The sequence below is a fragment of the Dipteris shenzhenensis genome, chromosome 18, assembly GCF_047967505.1.
Source record: "Dipteris shenzhenensis isolate YYH24624 ecotype China chromosome 18, Dip_SZ_1.0, whole genome shotgun sequence".
In the NCBI taxonomy this organism is placed as follows: domain Eukaryota; kingdom Viridiplantae; phylum Streptophyta; class Polypodiopsida; order Gleicheniales; family Dipteridaceae; genus Dipteris; species Dipteris shenzhenensis.
This window is the reverse complement of record NC_141613.1, coordinates 49,330,336-49,338,768: the sequence shown is the minus strand read 5'-3', so window position 1 is coordinate 49,338,768 and position 8,433 is coordinate 49,330,336. Positions and strand designations below refer to the sequence as shown.

Here is an 8,433-nt window from a genome sequence, read left to right as displayed (position 1 = left end):
AGGTTGTCTATCAACCAATGGTGGATAATAATAGATGGTGGCATGTCATACCTATTATGCCACGTTCCAAAGTGATGTATAGTACATTTACTAATATGGAGCGTATGGAGGATGATCATGGCCATGGACATGATGATGACCGTGATACAAGAGAGGAGGATGATCATGAGATAGGAGATATAGATATTGAGGCCGGCATTACCCGTGAGGACGAGCCTACCATTGGAGATGGTGATTTCGATGAGCACATGAGTGGCACAAGTAGTAGTGGGTTGAATGTATTTGTAGATCTAAACATTTGTTTGGATTTTGAAGTAGATAGTTTGGCAAGGGTTGATCGCATTGAGGATGAGATTGAACCATAGCCCCACAATTGATATTGGCAAAACTATTTTACATATTGTCTCATTCTCCTCATTTCACTTAATTCTTGTATATGTGGGCTTGCAAAAAATTATGTGCTTTGGTAATCATGGGCAATGTTTGGAAAGCAATGATGTACACCAAAATCTCACTTTCTGTATTCTCTGGAGCACGTCTATTTATGCGTCTAAATGCGCGTCTGAGTCTCAGTGTAAACGTGCAAAGAAACGCGCAAATACACGCGCAAATAGACGCGCTAATAAATGGGATGTTAGACGGGCTCATATTTTCTCAGGTCAAACGCGCAAATAGACGTGGTGATTTATGCGCAAATAGACGAGCGTTTAGCCGCACATTTAGACGCGCCCGTAATTTCTCTACTAAAGCAACGCCTATAGACGCGCTCGCTATTTTGTGCGTCTACCAAGCGCGTCTATAGTTGCTTTGTGTTGTTGTGTGAGACTTTGAGCCTATAGAATTACTAGTGTTAATGGGATGCAAGGCTCCAAAAATATGTTTTCAAAACGTGAAATACATCTTTGATTTAAGATGCTGCTTAGGGAATGAAATTAAGAGATGTCCTTAAATAGAGTGACATGCACTGATTTAGCCATGATGATCATCTCCTTGAACAGAGTAAGGTACATTTTCATAGAGTGAATTGATTTGCGAACCTCTCAAGCAAACCATAATCATAAATTTTAACAAATTATCAACAAGACATGGCTTATAAAACACCTTATCACACTTCTTTCTCCTAGGATGATGGTTCCATCAAAGGAAATTACACTTAGAGTACTTGTTATTAGATAGTATACGATGGGAGTAACTCTCTATGAGCATGATGGTGTACATTAGTGAATATTATGTAGAATTGAAGAATGTCATATTTAAGAAATATCCATTTGTGAGTCGAAGTTGTGATTTTATCTATTGATCCAAAGACGTACTTGGTACTTAATATGAACCTCATTTTTCCTTTAAACATGTAATTATTATTTTCTAGTATGAATCAAATAACTATCAAAAGTGAGAAATTCAAAACCATGTATCAATTACATCATTTCTAGAATTAGTTTATGATTTTGTACATACTTCTTACTTTATAATATTCTTCAATTAGTTGATGATTTGCATATTGTTTGATTTTTAAAAAAAATTTGTTTATATTTTTCATTTAAATATAATGAAAGATGAGGGAGTTTAACATGTACCATTTATTAGTCACATCATTTACTAATCCTAGAATTAGTTTATGATTTTGTACATAGTCCTTACTAGTTTATTATTTTCATATTGTTTGAATTGACTTTTTCATTATAAAAAAATAAAATTGATTTTTTTAAAAATTAAAAAGTTATAAATTATAATTTTCTTGAAGTTTTATTTTTCTTTCACAATTGCCTACCAATGGTGGGGCACATGCCTGGGGCCTAATTCTTAGCTTAAATATATTATATCTATGTACTTTTTATATCACTAATTTATATTTTTCAAAATAGTTATATTCATATATTTTTATGTATTTTATCCTTATAGGTATTCATTTTAATTACTTATATATTTTGTATAAATGATATTATGTATTGTTTTAATATTTTGAACCAATTTTTTTTTTAATTATACAAATGATTGTTTATATAATTTTACTTGATATACTCTTTGTTAATAAATCTTATATATGTATTATTATATTTACATTAATAATGTTTGTTTTATGTATTTACATGATTATAAAGTTTTGCTTATGCAAGAGTCTTGGAGAGAATTCACTTTTTCTAAAATTAAGAAAATTTAAAGCATTAACCAAAGTGTTTTGAAATTATTGTACATGCATGAGATTGGGAGAAGAATCTTTTTTCCAAACGCTTGAATTTTTCCAAAAAATTCAAACAAATGAGTTTTGAGCTTAAGTATTACATCTGCAATACGTTACTTAAAAGGAACCAACTTGTTCCTCAAACAAACAAGTTGGGAGAGAATTGAATCTTTTCAAAACCTTGAAAAATTTCCAAGATGTAAGAAAAACCATTTTGAACTTATTGTGTATGCAATAGGTTGCTCAACAAGTCCCCCCGTTGATTTTTTTCAAAACCTTGATTTTTTTAAAAAGATTACAAACAGAATCATTTTGAACTTGTTTCTATCTAATAGGTTGCTAAAAAGACACAACTGTATTATTAAAGGCGACAGGTTTGAAAGAATTCACTTCTTTCTGATTTTTTTTCAAAAAATGCAAAGATTTAAGTAAACAAAATTTTAAAACTTTTTGAAAAATAGCAAACAAAAGCGTTTTGAACTTGTTGCATATAATAGGTGGAAAGACAACTCGCTTGTTGCAACATTTTAAAATTTTTGGCAAAACAAGCAACAGCTAGGGATGCAAAGTACACTCTCAAGTCACGAAGAAATATGTAATATAGCACGTATGATCAACGGAAGGAGTTTTATATTTTTATGGAGTTACAAAAAATGTACATACATAAGGGGTTATTTAATTCAAAAATTGAAAGTTTTCATACATAAGGGATACTTTAATCATCTCAAAATTTATAGAAGGGTGTATAAAGGTTATAAAAATCTCTAGGTAGGGGGTTTTTTTAACACCCCACGATCACACGTGCTATATGTAGTTTTTCAAAGTGCCCCCCTCCCCCAAGAGTGCACTAGCATGAATGGTTGGAATGAAGTGTGGAGTGAGGGGTTATGCTACTTATTCTTTCTTGGGAAACCCAAAAACTTGCCCTTAAAAGCCTAAATCTAAACCTAACTCATGTATCACTTCACTCCCTCCTCATTCTCCTCATTATCCTTCTACCTCACCTCATGTATCCCTTCACTCCCTCCTCATTCTCCTTCTACCTCACCCCATTCTCCTCCTCCCTCGTTCTCCTCCTCCTAAACCCTCCCCCTCTCAGCTGCCTCGCTTCCTCTCTCCCTCCTCCTCCTCCCTCTCCCCATACCTCTGTCTCTCCCTCACCCTCCCTCCCTCTCCCCCTCTCCCCCTAGAGTACCCCTGTCTACACCTCCATCTCTTCTCCTCCTACCTCTCCTCCATCTTTCTCCTTCACTCCCTCCCTCTTTTCCCTTCTATCTGTCCACTCCCTCCCTCTGTTCCCCCCCCTTTCTCACCACTCCCTCCCCCCCCCCAACCACCACCTCTCCAAGAGAACAAGTAATCTTGATATTGTTAGATATACAGAATTGGATGTTCAATTATTTGATAACATTAGTTGAAATATGGGCTAAAAAAGGGCCTCATATGAGAGACATTAAGCAAAAGGTTAAGTCCTTAATCTCTTGGGAAAAACATTGTGGTAAAGGGAAAAATTGATGAGTCATAATGACAAGTGATGTACTTAAAAATGTTGAAGATGCCATCTAATGGCTCGCGTTTAACACCCTTTTTCTATCATCAATCTTGAATCCTAATCTAACGGCTCGCATGTGGTGCCTTTTTTGAAACATTGATCTATGCATGATCCAATGGCTCTCCATCTACCATGGAGACACATGTGGGTGCCAGTATACACTTCCAATCTGAATTTAGATCAAGGGTTCGCATGCGGCATCTATTGTGGATCATTGGATCCATCCTCCCATCCAAGGCCACACATATCGCGCCCCTTTTTGGATCGTTAGATCTACTATCCATCCAAGGGCCCTCCTCAATTCATGCTCCACGCATCTCGAAGCACAAGGTTTAGCTACCACGCTTCTCTAAGGCCATTATTATCGTAGGGGCCAGTTCAGTCTACTGCCTTATAGTCTGCCACCGTCGTTGGATGAAGCAATGATTCGATGTCACACATATGCTCTTATAGAGCTTTTAATTATATCCATTAGATCGTCCATGATCTAATGGATGAGATTGGGTATATTAAAGGGCTTGTCAACCATTAGATCAAGTATGATCCTCGAGGGGTGCAATAATAAGAAACCCTACATATCACGTATGTTCAAGGGGTATTTAAAAAACCCCTCAACTAAAATTTTCCCCCTTAGTAAAAACACCCCTCTTTACTTATGAACTAAGTGATTTTTTTCTAAATTTGAATTAAATAACCCCTCGTTCTATGGTAATCCTATTAAATTTTTCCAAAAAGTTACTTTAAAATACTCTTCCTTTTTGATGCATGTGGTACACTAAAATTTTGTGAGGTGAACTCCCCGAGGTATGATCCAACCATCCCTAAAAGCCAAGATTTCTCCTAAGGCCTTGTACGTTGCTAATACGAGTAACTTGGGGTGGGGACCTTTCATTCCAACCAATGAGGAGGAGGAGCAAAACCTCCATTCTTTTAATTCTTGAGCCTCCTCATTGGCCAAGAGATTAATCCATATTTTTAAGCCCCTAATACAAGAGGCCCTTTTTGAGTCCATATTTCCCCTAATTATTAAACAAATTATAGTATTCATGGCAAGTATTTGGTTATATAGCTACTATAATTTTTGTTATGAAAGATAGCTTCACCACAACAAGCACTTAGTTTTTTAGAGTATAGTATTCATCATTTTTAGAGTTTTCTTTGTACAATTCTAAAATTAGACTTTACACAAGTCTGAATTTTTTTAATAGATAGTGTATTATTAGTTGGGGGGCTATTAGTTTTGGAGAAAAGAAGAGGGGTCACAGGTGAAAGAGAAGAGGGCAAGAGCATGATTGAACTAAATGGGAAAATGAATAAAGGGGGGGGGGGTGAAAGAGAAGAGGGCAAGTGCATGATTGAACTAAAGGGGGAAAAGAACAAAGGGGGGAGGGGAGGCTTGCCACTTAATCGAGCGGGGGACTTTAATAAATGGGGGCATTATAGAGGGAGGAGCCACTAGATTGGGGAGGGAAGGAGAGGCCATTTGTAAATTGCATGGTTCCAATAGGCATATTATAGTGCTTTATAGCTTAGTGGTAAGGCTCAAGTGTGTGGAAAAGCTTAAAGGGTTAGAAAGAAATGTGCTCTCCAATGTGAATTCAAAATAAAAAATAAAAGCCTTTGTGTAAAACATTAAGCTATGCACAAACAAATGAGGAATAACTTGGGAATAAAAGTGATCCATAATGTGCCAACTCCTCTAAGATGGCTTACTCGTTGATACACTTAACATTGAATGCTCGAATTCAAAAAATGGAGAAAAAATGCCTTGCATTGCCGCATGTCACGCATAACAAAATCACTCTTGGTAGATGCCACTCGCCATTTTCTTAGGCTCTTTACATACAACTAGCTTGCCCACCTGCCAGGCCCAATCGGCCCCTAAAATCATGCAGTCTGCCCAAACGTGGGCAGCTAAGACCCTCTCGAGTTGAACACTCAACCATTCCGTGCCATTGAAAATTGAACACTCAATCACTGTAAACACGCTTAAGCAAGAAAATGTTCCCGCACTGTAAACGCGCTTAAGCAAGAAAATGTTCCCGCGTTGCCACCTGGCATGTCCCTAAGACCATAAAAGACCCAGCGCTTGAGCCATTCTCACCACCTCAAGACAACCCCAGCTGCACAGCTATGGAGCTTCTTCCTCTCATGTGGAGCGCCTTCACACTAGCAGCCGCAATTCTCCTCCCCACCTTGCTCATCTTAGTCTTTTTTTCATTTCACCAGTCTGTAACCCGCAAATCAAAGCTTCCCCCAGGCCCTCGACCTTGGCCAATCCTCGGCAACCTGCCCCAGCTCCTCGGAGCTAACTCTGCCACTCTTCATCGCACCTACACTCATCTCTCCCGCCAATACGGGCCTATCTTCTCCCTGCGTCTAGGCTCTTTCCCGGCTCTGATCATATCCTCCTCTTCCCTCGCTAAGGAATTCTTGATGACTCACGACAAATCCTTTTCCGATCGTCCTGTTTCAGGAATGCCTGAGGCTTTGCTGTATGGACAAGCGAACAGTATTGCTTTCGCACCCTACGGCCCCAAGTGGAGGGAGGTCCGGAAACTCTTCAGCTTGCAACTTTTCTCTCAAAAAAGGCTTCAAGACTGCGAAAATGTGAGGTACGAGGAGGTTGCTCGTATGATACAATATATAGAGCTCAAGGCTAGTAAAGGCGAAGGATATGTACTCGAGCTGAGCAAATGTGCGGCTACGATGGCCGGCAATATCGTGTCTCGCCTAGCTTTCTCGACAACGTTGGTGGACTGGGCGACTGGCCCGGGCGGAGAGCTGCACGACCTGTTGCACGAGTTCAATACTGTATTACTTTCTACACTGATAGGAGACTACATCCCCTGGCTGGGATGGCTGGACCTGCTCACCAAGCGTCGCATGCGTCGAGTTCATGAGCACTTGGACGACTTCATGAGCAGGATCGTAAAAGAGCGTTTAAGGAGTGATGCAGAAAGAAGGTCGACACCGGATTTTGTGGACGTGTTGTTGGAGAAGACGGGAGGGCATGACGCACAGGCACTGGATTCGATCAAGGCCGTTGTCTGGGTAAATTAATTATACGTATGGGTATGTCGTTGGGGATTCTTTGTTAATTTTTTCTTGCGATGCGGGCACCTAATTCTCATCATCGTCATACCAGGAGATGTTCACGGGCGGGGTCGATACGACGAGCGTCACGGTAGAATGGGCGGTAGCGGAGCTGCTGCGGAACCCGGAGGAGCTGAAGAAGGTGCGGGAGGAAATGGATGAGGCGGTGGGAGAGGAGAGGCGGCTGCTACGGGAGAGCGATCTGCCGAAGCTACCATATTTGCAAGCAGTGGTGAAGGAGACGTTAAGGCTGCACCCAGCAGGGGCGACAACGCTGGCACATACAGCCCAGGAGAGGTGTGAAGCGGCGGGGTACGCGATCCCTGCAGGCACGAGTGTGTTCATAAACATGTGGGCGATAGGGAGGGACGAGGCAACGTGGGAGAGAGCGGAGGAGTTTGTGCCGTCGAGGTTTGTGGGAAGCGCAGTGGATGTGAGGGGGCAACACTTCGAGCTACTGCCCTTCGGGTCAGGGAGGCGCGGTTGCCCAGGGATGCCACTCGCTCTAGTGCTCGTCCCTCTCGTCATAGCCAATCTGGTACACTGTTTTGATTGGCGTGTGCCTGAACGTCTGGACATGCAGGAAAAGCTCGAAACAGTTTTGTCCTTGGCTGTTCCCTTACGTGCCATCCCCACTCCCAGACTTGCGTAGGTCGTTGCCCATCTAATAAGCATCCAACCAATGGTTCACCTCCTTAGAATTATACGAGGTAAGCATCCAACCAATGGTTCGCCTCCTTACCATGTATGGTGCTGCTAAATACAATAAGAGGCACTAAAACTACAGGTAGCTCTTTTAACGAAGGATATGTTTTATTAACAAAGATTTGGATTTGTTTTTGTTTTATCTTTAAAATATTGAATTTAGCACATAGCAATTTGCATTAAGCACATCTCACTTTGTATTCTTCACATAGTACTTTGTATTTAGCCATAACCACAGAGTTGTGTAGGGGAAGAGTTGGCACACTTCTTCTCCAAAAATTATGATATTTCCGAAGGATTACACAAGCTTATTTACTACTTGCTAACAAAGACAGCCTTATTAAATAGAGGGTGGTAGTTGTGAGAGCTTTAAGTTATAACATTAATCTTGAGAGTCCATATGAAAATTTAAGAGGACATGAATTGGAAGATGTCAACATGAATATTGGGAGGATAAAACATTCAAAGAATTTAAAAAAATGATGTCCTTGTTTGCTGACTATTAATTTCGAAGATCATCCTCGTTGAATTGTCTTCTCAAACACTGTTGCCCCCTAGTCACTGATGAATATCGGGAGGATCAAACATTCAAATAATTAAAAAAAATTATGTCCTTGTTTGATGACTATTGACCTCTAACATCATTCCTCGGGGGGGTCACTATGTATAAACCCTCTATACCACGTGCGTTCAAGGCATATTTCTAAAATCCCTTATCTGTGTAAAATTTTCATTAATAAAATGTACCCCTTTTCTATACAAATCTGTAAATTTTTTCCAAAACTATTTTAAATAGTCCCTTATGTATATATATTTATGTAAATTTTAGAAATAAAAAATATCCTTTTGTTGAACTCACGTGATAGGGTTACATATGATGAGTGACCCCCCCGAGCAT

General features: G+C 39.7%; 1 pseudogene; it reads left to right on the top strand.

Annotated features, from left to right (window-relative positions):
* Positions 1 to 5,866: 5,866 nt before the first annotated feature.
* Positions 5,867 to 7,672, top strand: LOC147891356 (flavonoid 3'-monooxygenase CYP75B137 pseudogene; annotated as a pseudogene).
* The last annotated feature ends 761 nt before the right edge of the window (positions 7,673 to 8,433 follow it).